The sequence below is a fragment of the Euphorbia lathyris genome, chromosome 5 (assembly GCF_963576675.1).
Source record: "Euphorbia lathyris chromosome 5, ddEupLath1.1, whole genome shotgun sequence".
NCBI classification, from domain to species: Eukaryota; Viridiplantae; Streptophyta; class Magnoliopsida; order Malpighiales; family Euphorbiaceae; genus Euphorbia; species Euphorbia lathyris.
The window spans coordinates 47,706,058-47,726,860 of record NC_088914.1 but is presented as its reverse complement, the minus strand read 5'-3'; the positions used below and the strand labels follow the sequence as shown (position 1 = coordinate 47,726,860).

Genomic DNA, 20,803 nt, shown 5'->3' with positions numbered 1-20,803 from the left:
GTATTGGGATATCCAAAACGAGGTTTTTATTTTAAAACAAAACCGAATTTTATTTAACATGAAACGAAAATTAAATAAATATGCTAACTAAATAAAACGTGACAAAATAAATAAATGATTAAAGGAATAAAAACTATGGCATAAAAAAAAATAGAAGGAGAGAAATAAATTAAATAAAATAAAGAGTCTAGTCCTCGGATAATACCTTTGATTCGGTATCTGACTGTCGAAGCCGATTGATTCCACGAACCGCGAGCTCCCGATTTTAATAAAAATTTAGTAAAAATTGAACTTAGGAAATTTGGAATTTTTGAGAAAAAAAAATATTTTTCTCAAAAAAAATCCACTCTCTCTCTCTCTAAAAATGTTTAGAGTGAGAAAGTTTTCCCTCCTCCAAAAAAGGCCCCCCTCTTCACCTTGGGATCCGTGCCCTTATATAGGGAAACGGATCCCGGAACAATGGGCGACGCCCAAAGAAAATTGGGCGTCGCCCATTGTGGTTGGGCGGCCGCCCAACCAAGCGTTGGGCGAGCGCCCAACGCGAGGTTGGGCGCCCGCGCCCAATCCTCGTCGGGCGTTCACCCGACGCGGTTGGGCGCCCGCCCGACGACCCTCGGGGCGTGCCCTGCGCCGTCGGACGCGTGCACTCCGTGGCCGCCGAGCGCGCGTTCCGCGCTACCAGACGCTCGCACGTCGCGGCCGCCGAACGCGCGCCTCGCGCTGCCAGGCACGTGCGCTCAACGGCCCACGAGGGCGCGCACCGCCCGCGGTCCCAGGCATCGCCCGGACGTCGAGAGCGTGCCACCCGCGATGCGTCCGACGGACGCCGCGCGCACGTCTCGAGTCGTCGAGCGGGCGTTCTACCATCGTCGTCCGCGTGCGGGATGCCGTTGCGCGCCCGCGCCGTGCCGTTAATTTTCCTCTGCTTATTATTCTTTATATATTTTTCAAAACTTTCCGGAATCAATCGCTTCGACCGTCTTGTTTCCAGGTTTTTGTCACAGGTCCTCCGACTCGGTGTCTACACCGCAACCACTAGCCAAGCTAGAGAAAGCTCCTAGTTTTACTAGGTGCCTGACACAATATCGAGCATCTATAATTACATGCATTCGGAAGTACAAAATAGAGACACGATATCCAAAAGCCGCAGTTCAATTATCACAGGTTATATGCTTAAGAAATGGATACATGTTCAATTAAACGAGCTTTAAGGGATAGCTAAGTAAAACACCTCACCATTGGTAGTTCACTCAATTCACACAATTTTTAGTGGCTTAAATGTTTACTCTCGGTTTATGTTCTTGCTTAGGATTACGGTGAATTTGCATGTTCATCCGAGTACCTCTACTTTGCAACATGACTCCGACAACATCAAAAATAGCCTCGAATTGGGGTTGTAATGTGGTTAGAGAAAGGTTATAGGTACAACAAATGTTAGGAATTCTAGCGCTAAAAAAACAAGGTTAAATGGCTTTTAGCAAATATAAAGTGAATGAGCTTTTCATTTCTCTTTTTTTTCCGAGACGTTTGATTTTAAGAACTGGGGGATGATGTTGCTCCCTTTTGTTTGTCTTTTTTCTTCTAGTGTAGACCGTTTGGTCGGTCCTTTTCAAGCAATTATGGTCGTTCACCTCTTAGCCTTTCGGCTTGCTCTTATATTGTCATAAACAAAGAAAAAGCGCTAGAATAGAACAAAAACTCAAGACGAGTTTTGCAAAAATTTGGGTTAGAGAACAAACTAGGTGATAGTTTGCAAAAATAAGGGTTAGGAAAGAATGAAAAACTATAAACTACAAAAATTAAGGCTTCAAAGGGGCTTCCTAAAGTTGATGAAAAAAGATAAAAATAAGGTAAAGAAAGGGTTAGTTCTAATGAGGCTAATTCACCGTCTATTGTCTCAAATCAGTGTGTGCAGACTCAACTCAGCATTAGGTGCAAAATCTGTAATCCTCCACAAGTCAAAGCATTCACACAAAAATGTCAAGAATGAGAGCTTTTTGATGTTCGCTTTAAGGCTCAAATTCAACTCACAATTCCTTGGGTTTCAATTTTATGCTTATTAGTTCTCCCCAAGCTCAAATTTAATATCACATACCTTCAATCCTTAAGTTATCTACCTAAGTAATGATTTTAGCATTTCTTCAAAAGTAGGGTCTAAATGCAATCTTACCTCATGCGTTTATAGATACAAGGATTGTGTCCTACACCTAAACTAGTTAGCATGCAATTTTAGATTTGGTTCTCAGTCCCTAGAAACAAATAACGAAGTTTAGCTTCGAAGGAAGTTGGTTTTTAGGTCCTAAAACATGTAAAACATGAAACAACACAAAATAAAAACCAAAACACCAAAACTAAATTAGACACGACGCAATAAAAATTAAAAATTTATACAATTTTTATAAGTTTGTCTACCCCTCCTCCTCGCACTTAGATCATGCAATAAGTTCCAACATTGCATATAAAAACAAGAAAGCTCATGTGTAAAGAGTTAGGGTGGAAAAGACAACTTACTGATTGGCCGGGCGTATGGCCATTCCATGCCGTAGCGGGTGCAGTAATCCTCCACCACATACTCAAGTCCAGATAATCTCCGGTCTATCCTCTGCTCGAATGTTGTGAAGCATTGGTCCATATGCTGAACAGTAGCATAGGTTTGGAGATTGAGATTCTGCATCTCATTCATCATAATGCTCATGGCTTGTAATTGAGCCTAAACCCCCGACTCTTGGTACTCCGGTTGGCACTCTTCTATTGTAGCTGCAGCTCCTGCTCCTTCATCTCCCTCTTGATCCTCCTCCACTACCCTCTGCTGTGGTGGTCTCCGTGCTTGCTTCCTTGGCTGACTATTTGATCCTGCTTCGTGATCTTGATCTCAGGTCAGTACATCCTGAAAAGTGGATCTCCCAAGAAAATCTGAGTCAAGAATAAGTGGTGGGTGACCAACCTCATCAAAGGATATGTCTTTCCAGTAGTCCTTGACGAAGTTAGTCACCAAATAACCTAGCCCAAGAACCTACGTCTATTGTTAAGCATACTCCGAAAGCAAGAAAAAATAGCATTCACATTATCAACTGGTTTCCCTTTGGAAATGCACCAAAGCATAAAGACCTCGCCGGTAGAGACCTTGTTGCTCCCTTTCTTGCCCAACAAAGTTATGGGCTATAAACTTGTGGGCGAGGTTCAAGAGCGGGTCCCGTAAAGATCTAGGGGTAGCAGTACTAGGGTCAAAATAATTTTGCCCGGTCATTTCTTCCCAGGCCGTTTCAGCATCCATGGGTTTTTCAAAACCTGAAAGAGCCCACTCATGTTTTTGACACCCATATAGGCCGCTATGGCTGGCTCTCGGAGGCGAAAGGGGTGTCCCCTAAGTCGGAAGGTATATAGGTTGCGATTTACCGGCCCCTCCCTTTTCAGTGTGCTTAGGAACTCTAGGGTATAACTGTCATAAGCGACAGTCTTCTTGGTGGCTAGATTATACCAGCCCTGGACCTGCAGGATTTTTTAAAAATCCTTATCCAATCCTAAAGTTGCTAGGTGAGGTAAATAAAAAAGGACTCGGGGGGAATGTTCCTGTGCCTCAAAACGAACATATCTAATCCCCTCATCCTTATATGTCAGACCGAAGGGGGAGCCATACTTAACCTGGAAGGCGTCGATGAACTCGACGTTAGAATCTTCGTTCTCTTCCTCCACGACGACATTGCTCTTTCCTTTTTGTCCTATAACTCCCTAAAATTAGAAGAGTAACCAAACCGGACAAGTTAGAACCCAAACATAAATACACGAAACTAGTTAGTAGTGTTAAATTACCTAAACCATAAACTCACAAAGCATGATTAATCCTAAAGTTAGACATTTAGGGACTGAATTGCAAGGTTTGGTCCCTAAATGTTTGGTAATTAACTCCTAGATCCTATTTAGTGCAAAATTAACGAGCCTCAACGACCAAAACATGTTATGGGAGTAAAATGAAAGCCTATTGTCAAGTTTTCGGCTATAAATAACATAGTCGATTTTTGAAGCAAAAATGGAGAAAATACCCAATTTGAAGAATTTCTCCAAATATCCCAAATTAGAAGTTCAAATCATACCCAAAGCATGTAGAATCACTAATAAGCAATCAATTCACCACAAAATCAAGGAAAACATGCAAATATATCAAAAATTATAAAACCTGAAAACATAGGGTTAGTTAAAAACGAATTTTAAGGCTCCTAAACTAAAAACTAAAGTTAGAATCATGTTTAAAATCGAAAATAGGTAAGAATCCATACCTTATTTGTTGAAATCGAGTGAGAAACAAGGATTTGGGGGTTAGGTTTTGTTAGAGCATCTCCAAAAGACTCTTATTACACACTCTAAAAATAATATAAATAATTGACTCTTAGTGATTTAAGAGAGACTAAGACATATCATCTCCAATAATACTCTTATATTCACTCCTTTTATTATTTTATCATTAAAATTATTAATTATTATTATATTTACTAATAGTGAGAGGAGAGAGGCTACTCAATAATAAATTATCAATAAAAAATAAATTAAGGAGGCACTAAGAGGTGGAAAGAGGCTCTCTATTAATAGAGAGGATGGAAAGACTCTTAGGCCCTGTTCTTTTTGACTTAATTTCAGCATAAGTAAGTTCAGTTCAGTTCAGTTCAGTTCAACAGCATTCAGTTCAGTTCAGTTCAGTTAAGTTCAATTAATTATTTGGTGTAGTTAAGTTAAGTTAAGTTCAGTTCAGTTCAGTAGCATTCAGTTCAGTTAAGTTAAGTTAAGTTAAGTTAATTTAATTTAATTTAATTTAATTTCAGTCAAAAAGAACAGGGCCTTAATGATTTGAGAAGCCACTAAGGCCCTGTTCTTTTTGACTGAAATTAAATTAAATTAAATTAACTGAACTGAACTGAATGCTACTGAACTGAACTTAACTTAACTTAACTACACCAAATAATTAACTGAGCTTAACTTAACTGAACTGAACTGAATGCTACTGAACTGAACTGAACTGAATGCTGCTGAACTGAACTGAACTGAACTTACTTATGCTGAAATTAAGTCAAAAAGAACAGGGCCTAAGAGGCTATTGGAGCTAATTTTTCATTCCCCCTTCTCAAATTTTAACTTAAGAGCCAAATTAAGAGGCTATTGGAGATGCTCTTAGAGAGAGAAGGAGAGAAGGAAGGAAAGAGAAAGAAGAAAAAGGAAAAGAAGGAAGGAGAAGGAGAAGGAGAAGAAGGGGGATGAATTTCATCCCCCACTCTCAATTTTAATTTTTTAATTTTTTTTTTCGAGTTCAGGAATAATTTCCCGAACTCCGCCCGTCTCGGCCGAGCTGGGCAGCTCGGCCGAGCTACTTGGTGAGCTGGGCGTCAGAGCCCAGCTCGACGAGTTGGGCGCTAGGGGGGCGGATTTCTGCCCCCCTTCGACCTGGCTCACCAAAAATTAAAAAAACGAATATATATATAGCTCGACCTTTTTTTAGAGAAAGAAATAAGAAAAACAAATGGGAAAATTCGATTCAAAACAAAAACAAAAATAAATCAAACAAACTAATGAGGAAAAGTAAAAACTGAAAATAAGATAATTGTTCATAATTGAATCAAAAAGCCGGAACAACCCGACTTTTTCCCGTTACTCATTTCTTCCTCTGAATCTTTGGATTCTTTTCTGTTGTGCTTGAAAGAGAACCCTGCAGCCTTTCTTGCATGTCCCTGTTAATCTGAGCCACTTGATTGCTAGATCCTTGCAGAAGGCTTCATTGTTGGCAAGCCTAGCTGAAATCTCTTTCAGGAGAGTCACCACTTCATCAGGCTCCTTGGAAGGTGGCATAGAACCTTGGATTTGTTGCTGATATGGGGGCATGCTAAGCCTGTGCTCTTTGTGCTCCTGGACGAACCCATTGGGAGGCCTTAGCACATTCTGATTTGAGCTCCCGTATGATAGGTTCGGGTGCTGAGGCATCCTCTATTTTAGTGTTTGCATGTTCATTTCTTTTTGTATAACCAAGACATAATACAAAATTATATAAATTGCTTAGTTGATGCGATAAAGAATATGAAGTTTACAATTTTCCTCTATCTTGATCTCAAAGATAAAAAAAGTTAGATGGAATAGGAGAATAAATTCAAATCTGCCTTTGCCATTCTCCCCTCTCTCTCTTTTGGTTCAAAGCTCATTATTGTGAAATCCTGAGGGATGCCACAGCATACCTTAATTCTCAAAGCTGTGTAACCATACATTAATCTACTTGTGTTGCATTTATGCTGTATGAGTGACTTGGTCTCCTGATCAACTATGCTTTTGTGCAGGCCAAGGGAGGGGCTCTTTCTTTCCTAAATCAATCTTCGGCAGAAGAAAACATGTTTGATGGGAATGCACCTAGAGCATTGCTCGTGTATATAAATGGTGATCATGAGTATGTCCTATTCAATCCATATGAAAAAGAATCTAACGAGCTTAGCACAATTAAGCGGGATGGTCGTCCTGTTGTTGAAGAATCAGGTCAGGAATCCATAATTTTGATTTTTTTTTTTTGTTGTTTATGCTAGTTAATCTAAATAAGAATGTTGTGTTCAAACTTAACTAGGCATCTTATAACTGAGTTGGATATAAGTGGTGAATTTGGGGTCAATAAAACTTCGCTCTAGGTACATAAAACAGGTTGAGTTTTGATGATACCCAGTTCTTGTTCTCTGGTTATTGGGTTAAAACCTGTTCATTCATTTCTTTTGTGTCATAATACCCTGCCCTGGTTCTCGACAAGCTGCATTGGGATTCCAGGGAATTCTATCTGTTAATGTGAATCCATAAAAGCCAATGGGACAAGGGAAACACTTGGTTTGGAGATGCTGTTTGTTGTTGAAATTGGGAGTCATAAGATTTTTTTGAAGAGCCATAAGATTAATCAATAATTTCAGATCTGAGAGAAAACAAACTAGTAAAAGAAAAGAAAATTATGAGATAATTGCATAAGCAACTCAAACGGACAAAAAGCAAGACTAAAAAGAGCAGAAAATTATACCAATTTGTTTCATGTCTCACCTAACCAGCAATTGATATTTGTTTCAGGGAAATTTGGGTATGCATCTATGTATGGAGATCTACCAGTAATTGAGCTAAAAAAATGCGAAACTCCATGGGTTGCATCTGAGAGGCTGTGGGAAAGCATATTTAGTGGATCATCGCATAATCTGCCGCCCCTCACCAAACTGTGTTCAGCATTTCTAGAATCACTCATGGAAAAGAGGACAACCGTTCCTGAGTGACAGGTGAATGGAAGCTTGTGCTTTCACAATGACGGCATTGGCATGTATATATATTAGGGCAAGGATTTTGTATTTGTAATTTACATTTGTCAAAGTTGTTAAAAAGTGTTTTATAGCAAAATTTTGCTGGTAGCTTCACAATAGTTTTGTTTTTGTTGTCATAGATGAGCATCACAAACTGACTGTTGTAGCTGAAAAAATTGTTATCTTGACGGTTATTTTTGCCCTTCCTGATTCGTGTCTTACAATGTTTCTTTTATTTATTGGATAAGGTGCCAAAAAAAAAAACCTTTAGTGTTTACGGCTAGAAATAATTTTACGTTAATGTTGGCAGCTAAGAGCAATTTACTCTAACGCTGACTAGTTGAGTGTGGATCTTATCATCTGTGTTTTATTGTATCACTCATTAGAAACAGATAAATTTTAGATGTGAAACAGTTTTTTTTAAATATATTGTCTTTAAAAGTTGGGAAAAAAATTTAAATCTTTTGTGGAATTTATAAATATTAATTTTCAATTCTATTATTAAATTACAAGAAGTATGAATTTTATTTTTTGAGTAAATTGCATACGAGGTGTGTAAGGTTTATTTATGTTACATTTTGGTGTACAACCTTATAGGTGACCTCTAATTATGATTTAAAATGATTGGTCAACTACAGTCAATGCGTCATGTAATCATTTTTTCATCTCTCCCATTTAAAAGAGTGGGACCCCTTATCTAAAATACACTTTCTTGCTTCTCCGTCCTAAATAACTATACAATACCTGTTCTAATCGTTTCATAAACAGTCTTTCCTCTCTCTCTCTCTCTCTCAATTGTTCTTCTTTCTTCTTCGTCGTCCTTCAGTGGTTGAGCTGCATAATAAAAAGTAACAAACCCTAATCTATAAAAATGTAACCGATTTAGTAAATACACAAGGAGGATGCCTTCAACCAGGCATAATCTCCATCGATTTGGGAGCGGAAGGATTTGTCACTGTGGAATCGATGCTCCTTTGAAAACTTCCTAAAGCGATTCGAATCTAGGCAGAAGATACTTCAACCGTATCAATTTTAGGATAATAACTCATTTTTCCTATTCATCCCCTTCTATGTATTTTTTTTTTACTTTTCCCCATCTATAATAGAAACCAAATGTATGCAACTTCTTCGAGTGGATGGATCCAGCTATGGGTCAAAGGCCAAAATCTGTCATTCTTGGATTATCGAGGAAGCTAGACATGATTAAAAAAAGTGAAAGAGTGAAACATGAATTAGAAAGGGAAAGCTCATGTGAAGAAGCTTTGCAAGAGAAAAGAGATTTGGTAATTGACAGAGAAAGAAACGGGGGAAGGATTTGCACACGGACATGGATTGTAACTGTTGTAATATTTGCTTTGTTTATGTTTTGTGTTTTGGGTTTATTTGGTTAGTGTTATTTTTATGTAAAAACAGACCATTTGAAGTAGGTGCTAACCTGTATGGCTTGTAATGACTTTATTTGTCTTAATTAAATGGCTTTATTTTGTATCATTGTTTTGTGTGTTTTGTGCTCTTTAGTTTGAACACATAATAATGCAAAAGACGTATCCAAAATAATGCAAAAATCATGTATCATCTCTGTTAACAAAAAAAATGCAAAATATGTACCCTCTGTTAAACAAAACAATGCAAAAAATTTGTATCCTCTGTTTTTTTACCTCAAACCTATACCCCCAGTTAACAAAAAAAAAATGCAAAAAACTGTTAACAAAACCTGTATAATCTATTAACCAAATAACATACTCATAAACTGTATCATATGTTAACCAAGTAGCGTATCCATAAATTGTATCATACTGCTAAGAGATGGCCAAATGGCCAAACAACACAAAATCTACTTGTAAGAGGATATGGCCAATCCATAAAATACCAAATGTACATTCTGCTAACAGAATATGCCCAATTCAAAACAACACAAAATCTACTTATTGAAGAAAGAAGACGTATACTTGCGAGTTGGAAACGGAGCAAGAGTTGCTCCACTCGCAATTGGAGATTATGTCTTAGCATTACCATCTGGACTTGTAATATAATTAAGGAATTGTTTATACGTTCCTAAGATGTCTAGAAATATTATTTCTGTTAGCTGTCTAGTAGAGGATGGTTTTACTATTTCAATTAAGAACTCGAATTGCGAATTTTATAGAAATGAGATTTTCTATTTTTCAGGAATATCATTGAATGTCATTTATGTGTTAAATGATAAAGTTTCTGTTTTCACAATTGATACCAAAATACATAAGATAGATAATTCAACTTACTTGTGGCATTGTCGTCTAGGCCATATAAATAAGAGACGCATGCTTAAGTTACATCAAGATGGACTTATAGACCCAGTTGATTGTGAATTAATAGGAACATGTGAATCATGTTTAGAAGAAAAGATGACAAAGAAACCCTTTAGCAATAAAGGAGAGCGTGTATCAGACACTCTAGGATTAATACATTCAGATGTATATAGTCCTATGATAGTCCAAGCAAGGGGAGGATTCAGATACTTCATTAGCTTCATAGATGATCACACTAGATATGGTTATATTTACTTGATGAAGCACAAGTTAGAAGCTTTTGACAAATTCAAATGCTTCAAGAAAGAAGTAGAAAATCAAATAGGAAAGACTATTAAAATACTTCGATCAGATCGAGGTGGAGAATATTTTTCAGATGATTTTCTGAATTATCTAGAGAAATGTGGAATATGCTCACAATGGACTCCTTCGTATACACCACAACACAATGGAGTATCCGATAGAAGAAATCATACTCTATTAGATATGGTACGATCCATGATGAGCATGGCAAGTCTTCCGAAGACGTTCTGGGGCTATGCCTTGGAAACTGCTCTATTTACCCTAAATCGAGTACCCACCAAATCCGCCTGTTCTACACCATTCGAACTGTTCAATGGAAAGAAACCCACCTTTTCTTTTATGAAAATTTGGGGTTGTTCAACATTCGTTAAATGCATTGTATCAAATAAATTAGATTCTAAATCTGATCAATGCTTCTTTATTTGAGAAATGCTGAAGCTTCACAATCTAGGCAAGATAAAGGCAAGTTGGGCAGAAATTGGGAAGGACCATTCTAAATTACGGAATTGCTCTTGGCATATCGAACCTTGTGAACAACTGTTTAAGAAATTTTATGACCACCTTAGCATCATTTGAGGGAGTGGCAACAGCCTCCACCCATTTACTCACATAATCTATATCGACAATAATATATTGGTTACTAAAAGAGTTTGGGAAAGGACCCATGAAGTCTATGCCCCAAACATCGAAGATTTCGCACACCATAATGTTGTTTAAGGGCATAACATTCCGGGTAGAGATGTTACTTGTTCTCTGGCACTTATTGCACTCTTTCACATACCTTTGGGCATCCTTGTATATGGTTGGCCAGAAGAAACTAGCCTAAAACACCTTCGTAGCTGTTCGATTTGCACCGAAGTGTCCACCTGCCTCAGTTGCGTGACATTGTTGCAAAATCTTCTCCCCTTCTTCATTACTAACACATCTCCTAATGAGCTGATCTGCACAAAGCTTGAAAAGAAATGGCTCTTCCCAAAGATAATATTTTAGTTGAGCATAAAGCTTCTTTTTCTTGTTAGTAGAATAATGAAAGGGTTTAATTTTGCAAGCTAAAAAGTTGACAATGTCAGGAAACCAAGGGAGAGTGGAGATTGTATACAGTTGTTTGTCTGGGAATGTATCCAGGATATCTGGTTGTTCGATCTCCATGGTTGTCTCTATTCGTGATAAATGATCCACAACTAAGTTCTCTGATCCCTTTTTATCTTTGATCTCCAAATCAAACTCTTGGAGTAACAACAACCACCTTATCAATCTTGGCTTGGCATCCTTCTTGGCAAACATGTATTTCAGGGCAGAGTGGTCCATGTACACCGTTACTTTTAAAAGCACCAGGTAGGACCTAAATTTATCAAATGCGTACACTGCCGCCAAAAGCTCTTTCTCTGTGGTGGTATAGTTCTGCTAGGCATCATTCAATATCTTGCTTGCGTAATAAATGGGCTTGAATTTCTTATCGATCTTTGGGCCTAGAATAGCTCCCACACTCATGTCACTAGCATCACACATGAGTTCAAATGGCATAGCCCAGTCAGGAGCAATCAAAATAGGTGAGTTTATCAAATTGGCCTTCAGTTGTTCGAACGCCTGAATGCAGCTCTCATCAAACTTGAACTCTACGTTCTTGTGCAGCAATATGGACAGTGGCTGTGCAATTTTTGAAAAATCCTTAATAAACCGATGATAGAAGCCAGTATGGCCAAGGAAACTTCGAATATCCTTGATAAAAGTATGAACTGGGTTGGTCCAGATACTGTTAGAAATGGAGTAAATAATGCCATCATCAATTAGCTTTATCACCTCAGCCTTAACCACATCCTTCATATGCGGATTTAATCTTTTATGTGGTTGAACAGTTGGTCTATAGTTCTCTTCCATTAAGATTTTATGCATGCAGATTGTGAGGCTGATTCCCTTAATATCTTCGATTTTCAAAGCCAGTGCCTCCTTGTTCCTTTTGAGTATGATCAACAACTGTTCTTTTTGGTTCTTCGTCAATGTGGCTGAAATGATTACAGGTTGGCTGTTCGGCGGATCTAAGAATGCATACTCCAAGTGAGAAGGGAGAGACTTCAACTCAGGGCATCTTGAATCTTCTCCATGTTCAAAATTACTTTGAACAACTTTATCTTCTTGATTCGATTCGCTCTCTGGTGGATCATCTTTTGAGTCAACGGGTTGTTCAGCACTAAACAACTATTCCAGTTCATCAGCTTTTGAAAGGAAATAGGCAAACACAGGCACAACGAAAATATAAAAATTATACCTATTTCCCTTAACCCAAGAGCCGTTAAGCGTTATTTCATATAAAGAGGGATAGAACAAAATACCTTTATTGACGATTTATCTACAGTTGCAAACGAAGTGCCCACAACTCTTAATCCCGAGTTTCACGAATACAAACAAAACAAACAAGTAAAGGATTAGAATACAACCGATGAATAGTAATCAAAGAAGATTGTCTCTAATAAATCAACACAATATCAAGGAAAGAAGAATAGAGATAACAATTAATCGAATGGAGACAAGCGGGATGATTTCTCTCTAACTTTCTTGGCCGAAATTTCCAACTTTTGGAGTTCATTAGGGTTGGCCGAAATTCACTATATGGGGGGTATTTATAGCCTCTTGTATCTCAACCCTAGTTAGGTAGAATTAGGTTGCTTAAGCAGAGTTTTATTCTAAATAATACTCTATTAATATTATCTATAATTATATCTAAATATAAAAGATAATGTTTATTTATTTGATAGGATAATAATTAGAGATATATAATCACATTAAACCTCTTAACTTATTTATCCTATAATTAATTTAACCATAGTTATAATCTAATTATAATTATCTAAATAAATTAACTAAAATATACATATATTATGTACATTAAAATTCGGCCCCCTCTATGTCCAAAATTAACCAATTTTAATCCTCCATTCATTAATAACTATTAAGTCCTCATTTGGTTCCAAGTCTTATGTGTGACCCATTAAGTTCTTATTGCTACTAGCCGTATGCAACTATTGAATTAATTTCCCAAAATTATATTCAATCTTTTGTATATCGAAATGAGTGCGTGGACTGTGAATAGCAAAACCGTAAACATTCCCCTAGAGCTATAAGAAAACAGGTTGATTCCGTCGTTGACCTTTCCGCATTAGGTCCAGTATAATTCGATCCTTCATCAACTACATCCTCGAACGAATCTTATGACTATGGATAATGTCAAGTCACATATAGCGAGACGTTCATTTTACTTGTACATGACGAGTTAACTCCGAATAGATAGATTAAGTGAAATCTCCATTTCAACTCTTAATCCATCACCTTGCAAGGATTTAGATTCAAGTCTTCCACAAGCGATCATTGGACATATCTCCTATTCATCAGGAGTGATGAATGCTCAATCCAACATTAACTATTCTGCAATTACTTCATGTGATACCCAATGTCTACCCGCACACACCTCATGGTCCTCCCTGTTATGGATCGTGTTTGAACAGAGTCAAAGTATCACATTCCATAATCCAGAATCACTAATTAATATTCCTTTGAGTCTGAGGGTTACTTATACCTATTAATACCAATGTGATGAACATGTGACATAGGATAAATCCATCCATCCTGTTATCTCGAGTCGGGTCCCCAATCCTAATGAACTCCTTCACTGGATCCATATAACTGCTAAGATATCCACATATCCGAAGCTTGTGAGATCAGCTATCTATTCATAACAGAAGACATTATTACATGCAAGTCTCAACAGTATTATGTCAATCCCTATTCAAACATATTACTTGACTTTGGGTGGTTTTAAGTTTATTAGTTTATTATAATGTTTTGTCTCACTTCATGCTTGTATGAACACTTTATAATCACTTTAAATAAACTTAAGAATTTTCATTTATTTGACTTATTTAGTTCTTAAAAGTAATTGCCTTTATATAGTTGAAAACTATATCTTATTAAAACAAATGATATAAAAGAACAATTCATTTACAGCTGGTTTATATCCTACAACAATTGACTATAGGACACGAAACCCTAACAGCTTTCACATTCTCCTCCTATTCCTGCAAAACAGACTGTTCCTCTCTAGTATCTAGAAAATAATAGGCATTATCGGAAGTAGAAGCATAACGAACAACTTCGTGCATCTTAAATATCATTTCTTCATTGTTGATTTTCAGAATTAAATGACCATTATATACATTGATGATAGTCCTACCAGTGGCTAAGAAAGGTCTCCCCAAAATGATTGGGACCTCTAAATCCTCAGCAATATCCATAATTACGAAGTCAACAGGCAAGATAAAATTCCCTAGTTTAACCAAAACATCCTCAACTATCCACTTTGGGTACCAAATAGATTGATCAGCTAATTGTATTGTGACCTTAGTGGGTCTAGGTTCACCTAAGCCTAATTTCATATATATGGAATATGGCATGAGGTTTATGCTAGCACTTAGGTCACACAAGGCGTTTTGGATAGTGAGGGTTCCTAGTGGATAGGGTATAGAAAAACTCTCTAGATCTTTTGATTTCTTTGGCAACTGCTGTTTAGCTTGGAGGATGGATGAGCTATCTTTGTTCAGTTGCACCATGGCAACGCTTTCGAGCTTCTTTTTATTGGTGAGCAAGTCCTTGAGGAACGTCACATACATAAGCATTTTTGTTAGTGCTTCAATGAATGGTATGTTGATGTGCAGCTTGGTCAACTGTTATAGGAAACCCTTATGCCTTTTCTCCCAATTTTGCTGCTTCAGCCTGTCAGGATATGGTATTCTGACCTCATAAGAGGGAATGGGTGTTTCCTCTTTGAGTGGTTGATGTCCTTCCTTTGACTGGCCTTCACTGCTGGCACAGCCTGGTCTAGTAGTTGAGTTCGCTAGTTCTCCCATTCTACATCATTGGACAGATTGTTATTCTCAACGGAACTTAAAATTAGCTTACCTCCTCTCAACATGATTGCATTTACTTCTTCTTTAGGGTTAGTGTTGGTATTGCTTGGCAAAACACCATTCTCCTCTGAGGCAATGATATTTGCAAACTGCAACATTTATGTCTCCAGGTTCTTGATGGATGTTTAGGTCTGTTTTATGAACTGCATCATCATGGATTCTAAGTCCGGTTTGCCTTCTTGGAGGTGCATATATGGTTTCTGATATTGTTGACCGGATGTGGAAGCTTGCTGCTATTGGTATGGTTGCCTCTGGTTGTTTTGATGGTAGGATTGTTGAACAACTAGTTGTCTCTGATTATCATTCCATGAGAAGTTAGGATGATTCCATTTCCAAAGATTTTAAGCATACAGGTTAACCAAGTGTCATTGAGTTAAGTGCATCCAAGCATTAAGACCAAGAAAGCATTCATAAATGAAAACCTGGTATGTGGTTATTTGCGTGTCCGTCCCTAACAACATATATTAATTAGTGTTTCAACAACGCTAGAGCACTGTCGTGCCATCCATTGTTGCTATCACAAAGATTTGATCATAATATAATCATTTAAGAAACTCATTTATAACCAATCATGGATAAACATGCTTCATTAACAAAACAGATATACTTACAATCACCATTTATGACTGGCTAGACCTGCTAAGTAAACTACTCACTCATAATTATGAGTGAACAAGCTGTTTCAGATAAAATGCCCCCCTAAAGGTGAGAGATTTTAAGGTTTCTGAGTGAGATCCTTTCACTAATGATAAAATCCTTTCACCCGCGCTCAAATCCGAAAACCCATCTTACGGACTCGTTTCTGCTATAGTTTGTGCTGTTCTACCCTTCTTCGTAGCTGTTTAGGAGGAATCCTTAACGAACTGTAATTTCTATTTGTTCCATCCTTGAAGGGATGGAAACTTGGACTTTGAGGGTCTTTTCCATGAATGTTCAGCATCACAATCTTGTCCATCTTGCTCGTATCAAAGGTCATCTTCCACTAAAGGGTTGTTAATTGCATTCGAGAAGCTTGAGATGAATTGTGAATAAAATATTCACTTTGTGGCTTCTTTCATAAGTCAACTTGGTAGGTTTTCACAAGTTCATAGCTTTGTTCAATGTACCAATGAGATACATGCTTCTATTTTGCAATTCTTTTTCATTTTTTTCATATATTCTACTAAGAAAAACTAGAATGAGCGCAATCAGTCTATTTTATCGATCAACCTCTAGACCAGTTAAAATAAGAAAAAAACATGCCTAAAACAACATCGTATGGGTTTAGAACCAATGTTTTAAAAATCGAATCGGAAGTCGACCCAAATTGACAACTGGGTCAAGGGTTAATGGGTTCAACTAGTTGACTCAGATTGGTAAAACATGATGACATCAGAAATAATATATATATATATATATATACACATTTATATATAGTTTAATTTAAATTAAATCATGAAATTTACTAGACTTATAATTTTATTTTGTGTAAATTTAAAATTTAAATACTAAATAAATCTTGTTTATATTTCAAAAATAAATTAAATTTTAAAATATTTAGGGAAAAGTACAAAACTTTGTGGTTGCATTTGTTTTCAATCACAAACTATTTGGTTTAGAAATTTGCAAACAAGTATCCTGTGTTATCTTCTATCAGCAAACATAGTCTAAACTGACTAACAATATTTAAAAAAGTCAAAGGGAAAAAATTATTTTTGTTTATCTTTATATTTATTTATTTTATAAATTAACCCCTTATTATCTAATTATCGTAAATAAACCCCAAAACAAAAAATAAAACTCACCATCTCGTCTTCTCTATGGCCATCTCCAAACTCTCACAGTTCAAATTTGGGTTGTAATTCTTAAGCTTTTATAGTTTTTTTTTCTGCTGCAATTTTAAGGCTTCTATACCGAACATAGCCGATTACTTCCCCATTCGTCTTATTTCTAAAGAGGCTTTTTATTTTAGAATGTTTTAATTCTCTTATTTTCTCAGACTACGTCTTCTCCATGGTTAGATTCTAGGTTTTGCAGGAGGCTCTTGCGCGGCTTTGTATCTTCCACCCTTAGTTGAAAATCGTCGAATTATAGGTCATTCCAACATGTTAAACTCTAATCCCAAAAACTACGGACCTGGTTCTCGCGCCTGGTCTGAACTTTTCCCTTTCTCTGTTAGCCACGAAGAAAATCAAGGAAACAAATTAAAGTTAATTTCTTATATGACTTGTTGACGGGCTAGAAAAATCTATCTTTTGTTGTTATTTTGTGAATTTTTTAGCCTAGGTTTCTATTTTGAGGTATAAAATCTGTATTTCTGTGCTCAATTTAGGTTTTATTGTCATCTACTTTATGTATTTCGATTCTACAATTCTTAGCCTTTTAGATCTTGTCAGGTAATGCTTTAAAAAATAAAATTTTATTGAATGGTTTTTGCTTTCTTTTTGGGTTATGCTGATGAAGGTTTTGCCTGTTTATTTTGATCAAGAAGATAGACTTTCTGGGTTTTCCATTTCTCTGTAGTTTGGAGAAATTTAGGGAAAATTGTTTGGATTGGGAGAGTTTGGAGATGGCCATGGAGAAGATGTAAGAGAATTAAGGAGAAGATAACAAATGGTGAGAGAGATGGTGAGTTTGATTTTTTTTTTTTTTTTTTTTTTTTGTTTTGAGGTTTGTTTGTGATAATTAGATAATAAGGAAGTTAATTTATAAAATAAATAAATATAAAGATAAAAATAACTCTTTTCCATTTGTCATTTGATTTTTTTTAACTGTTAGTCAGTTTGGATTGTGTTTGCTAATGGAACATAATGTACCTGTTTGCAAATTTTTAAACCACATAGTTTCTGATTGAAAAAGAGTGCAATCAAATGGTTTATTTTTGTACTTTTCCTAATTTATCAAAATATATATAAAAATAAATACTAAATGATATTTTAAATTTTTAATGTTTTTTTTTTAAATTTGCACCCATGACCTCTTTAGTCATAAGTAAGCTCTCAACCACTAGGCTAAAACCTCTCTAGTCATAGGTAAGCTCTTAACCATTAATATAATATATAAATATATATTATTGTTATTAGCCATAAATGGAAAGCTAGCTTACTTGTAGGATATGTACAACAATACTTAGTGGCCCAAGTTTCAATCCCACTCTACATATTTTTTTAAATTAAACATGGATGAAAAACTAACCGGGCTGAGTCGCTCAACTAGACCAGTTTGCGGTTAACCCGACTGCTTCAAATGGTTTAGTCCGGTTTATTGGATATACAAAAAAAACAACATCGATCGGGTTGTATACCTGATCGGTTCACGGTAGAATCGATCGATCCTGTTTTCATAACACTGCTTAGAACAAGTGAAAATATACGAGTTTTAACAAGTATAATATCCTCTCATCACCTACAAATGTAGCTCACAATATCATTAAATTCTTCAAAAGCTGTTATTGAACGAGGATGAATCAACACAACATTCTTTAAATTTCCTTCACCATCCTTTTGAACAAGATAGAAAAAGTCCTTATCTTTCTCATGCATATTTAATAACATTTTGTTCATTGCCTCAACATCAACATTACCTAACCTTAACCTCCTCTTACTTCCAACAAAATTTATGCATTCCTTTTTTGATAAATCTGTGTTCTACGATCCACCATTTTGAACTTCCAATAATCTATGGCTCATTGCTTGTCCTTATCTTGCTATATAAAATGCTTCCAAGTGCCTCTTATCTTGAATAATCAGATTCCTTTAACTAGACACCATTATAATCATGTCTAGAACCAACTCATGGGTGTGCTCATGTACTACTTCAGTAACTTTCTGAACACCTTTATTGTCTAATGCTCTTATTCTTACTGACAACCTATCATTTTTAATCTTTTTTGACCTTCTTATTTCCTTCCTCTGTCACACACAAGTATCATATATTTGATGAACTAGCCTTTACCTTTGATGCAAGATGACCTAAAAATGCAAAAACATTTATCATATTCTTTACATGCATATTTTAAGGACTCAAAACTCGAATTTTCCGCACCTACATCTAGACACACCACATATTCACTATCATCTTTATAGTATCATGCTTCACCATAAATAACATCGTTGTTATCAATTGTACATTGTGCATTATAATTATTTGTTGATGTTCCAAACAATGCATGCATTGAAATCTCCATTGCAGGTTGCTATTCCTACATTGCAGGTTGCTCATTTGAATATAACAGAACAACTAATTTGCTTTCTCACGATAAGAAATCTTCCAATTAGCAAATCGAATATTGGCTACGCGAATTTCTTAAGAGGAATTATGTAAAGGTTTGCATGGAGGAAGTTTGAAAGATGTTTATCTTAATGAAGCATGCATATTTTTCTAACAATGATTACAAATTTTGAGAATATATGTTTTTTTTTGTAACGGGCTAAAATAAAAAGCACATTGCAATTACATCACTAACTTCTGGAAAGCTTAACACTTTTTGTACAGATGTAATAACATAAAATATGTGTGTTGCAATTAGATTACCAATATGTAACAGGCACAAACTAAGCCCATTGCAAACTCTGTTTATTGTATCGCGTTATTTGACATATCCGTGATTAAATATGTTATTTTTAACGGGTTTACTAACTTTTCACAATTTGCAACGGTCTCACCCGTTACTTAAACCCCCATTTTTTTTTACCATTATCGCGTTTCTCACTCATTTGATGTAAGGGCTTAAAGAGGTAGATTTAGGGTTAACATGCTAATCTTTAATTCGTTTTCAGCCAATTATTAGTTTTTTTCTCCGAAAACAAAAAGTATTAATTGGAAGCGAAGTTTGGCGACTGTAATTTTTAGCGAGCCGGAAGCTGTGCAAAATGCTAAAGAAAGAAGCTGGAGTTTCTTGCCACAAAAAAACTAATTTTGGAGTCTGATTTCATTAAAAATATTATTGTAACTCCAATCTAGCAAAAAAAGTTGCGTGAAAATTAATCGATGGAACTTGTGTCAAATGACAATATTCTTAAAAACCTAATAATAAGATGTTGTAAGCTTTTTGGTTAACTGTAGTTATAGAACAATTTTAAAAAAATTAATTGATGTATTTTAATTTTTGATTTTTATATTTGCATAACCTTTCTCCATTTTCAGCCAATTATTAGTTTATTTTTTCGAAAATAAAGATTATTAATTGGAAGCGGAGTTTGACAGCTGTAATTTTTAGCGGATCGGAAGTTGTGCAAAATGTTTGAGAAAGAAGTTGGAGTTTCCTGCCACAAAAACTGATTTTAGAGCCTGATTTCGTTAAAGATATTATTGTAACTTCAGTCTAGCGGAAAAGGTTATGTGAAAATTAATTGATGAAATTTGTCTTAAATAACAATATTCTTAAAAAAACCTGACAACAAGATATTGTAAGGTTTTTTTAGTTAACAACAGTTATAGAATAATTTTAAAAAATTTAATTAATGTAATTTAATTTTTGACTTTTATATTTGTATAGCCTTTCTCCATTTTCAGCCAATTATTAGTTTTTTTTTTCCCAAAAATAAAGAGTATTAGTTGGAAGTGGAGTTTGGCGGTTGTAATTTTTAACGGACCGAAAGAGGTACAAAATGTTAGAGAAAGAAGTTAGAGTTTCCCACCACAAAAACTAATTTTGGAGTCTGATTTCATTAAAAATATTATTGTAACTTCGGTCTAGCGGAAAAAGTTGCATGAAAATTAGTCGATTTAACTTGTGTCAAATAACAATATTCTTAAAAACCTAACAAGATGTTGTAAGCTTTTTTGGTTAACAATAATTATAGAACAATTTTAAAAAAATTAATTAATGTATTTTAATATTTTACTTTTATATTTACATAGCCTTTCTCCATTTTCAGCCAATTATTTGTTTTTTTTTGAAAATAAAGAGTGTTAATTAAAAGCGGAGTTTGACGACTGTAATTTTTAACGGTCCGGAACTATGCAAAATGTTAGAGAAAGA

At 35.8% G+C, this 20,803-nt stretch overlaps 1 long non-coding RNA gene across 1 annotated transcript; it reads left to right on the top strand.

Moving 5' to 3' along the window:
- The first annotated feature begins 6,055 nt into the window (after nucleotides 1-6,055).
- On the top strand, nucleotides 6,056-7,499 carry LOC136230168 (uncharacterized). Its single transcript, XR_010689290.1, has 2 exons — nucleotides 6,056-6,504; nucleotides 7,072-7,499. It is a non-coding gene; the product is annotated as an uncharacterized lncRNA (long non-coding RNA).
- Nucleotides 7,500-20,803: the final 13,304 nt, after the last annotated feature.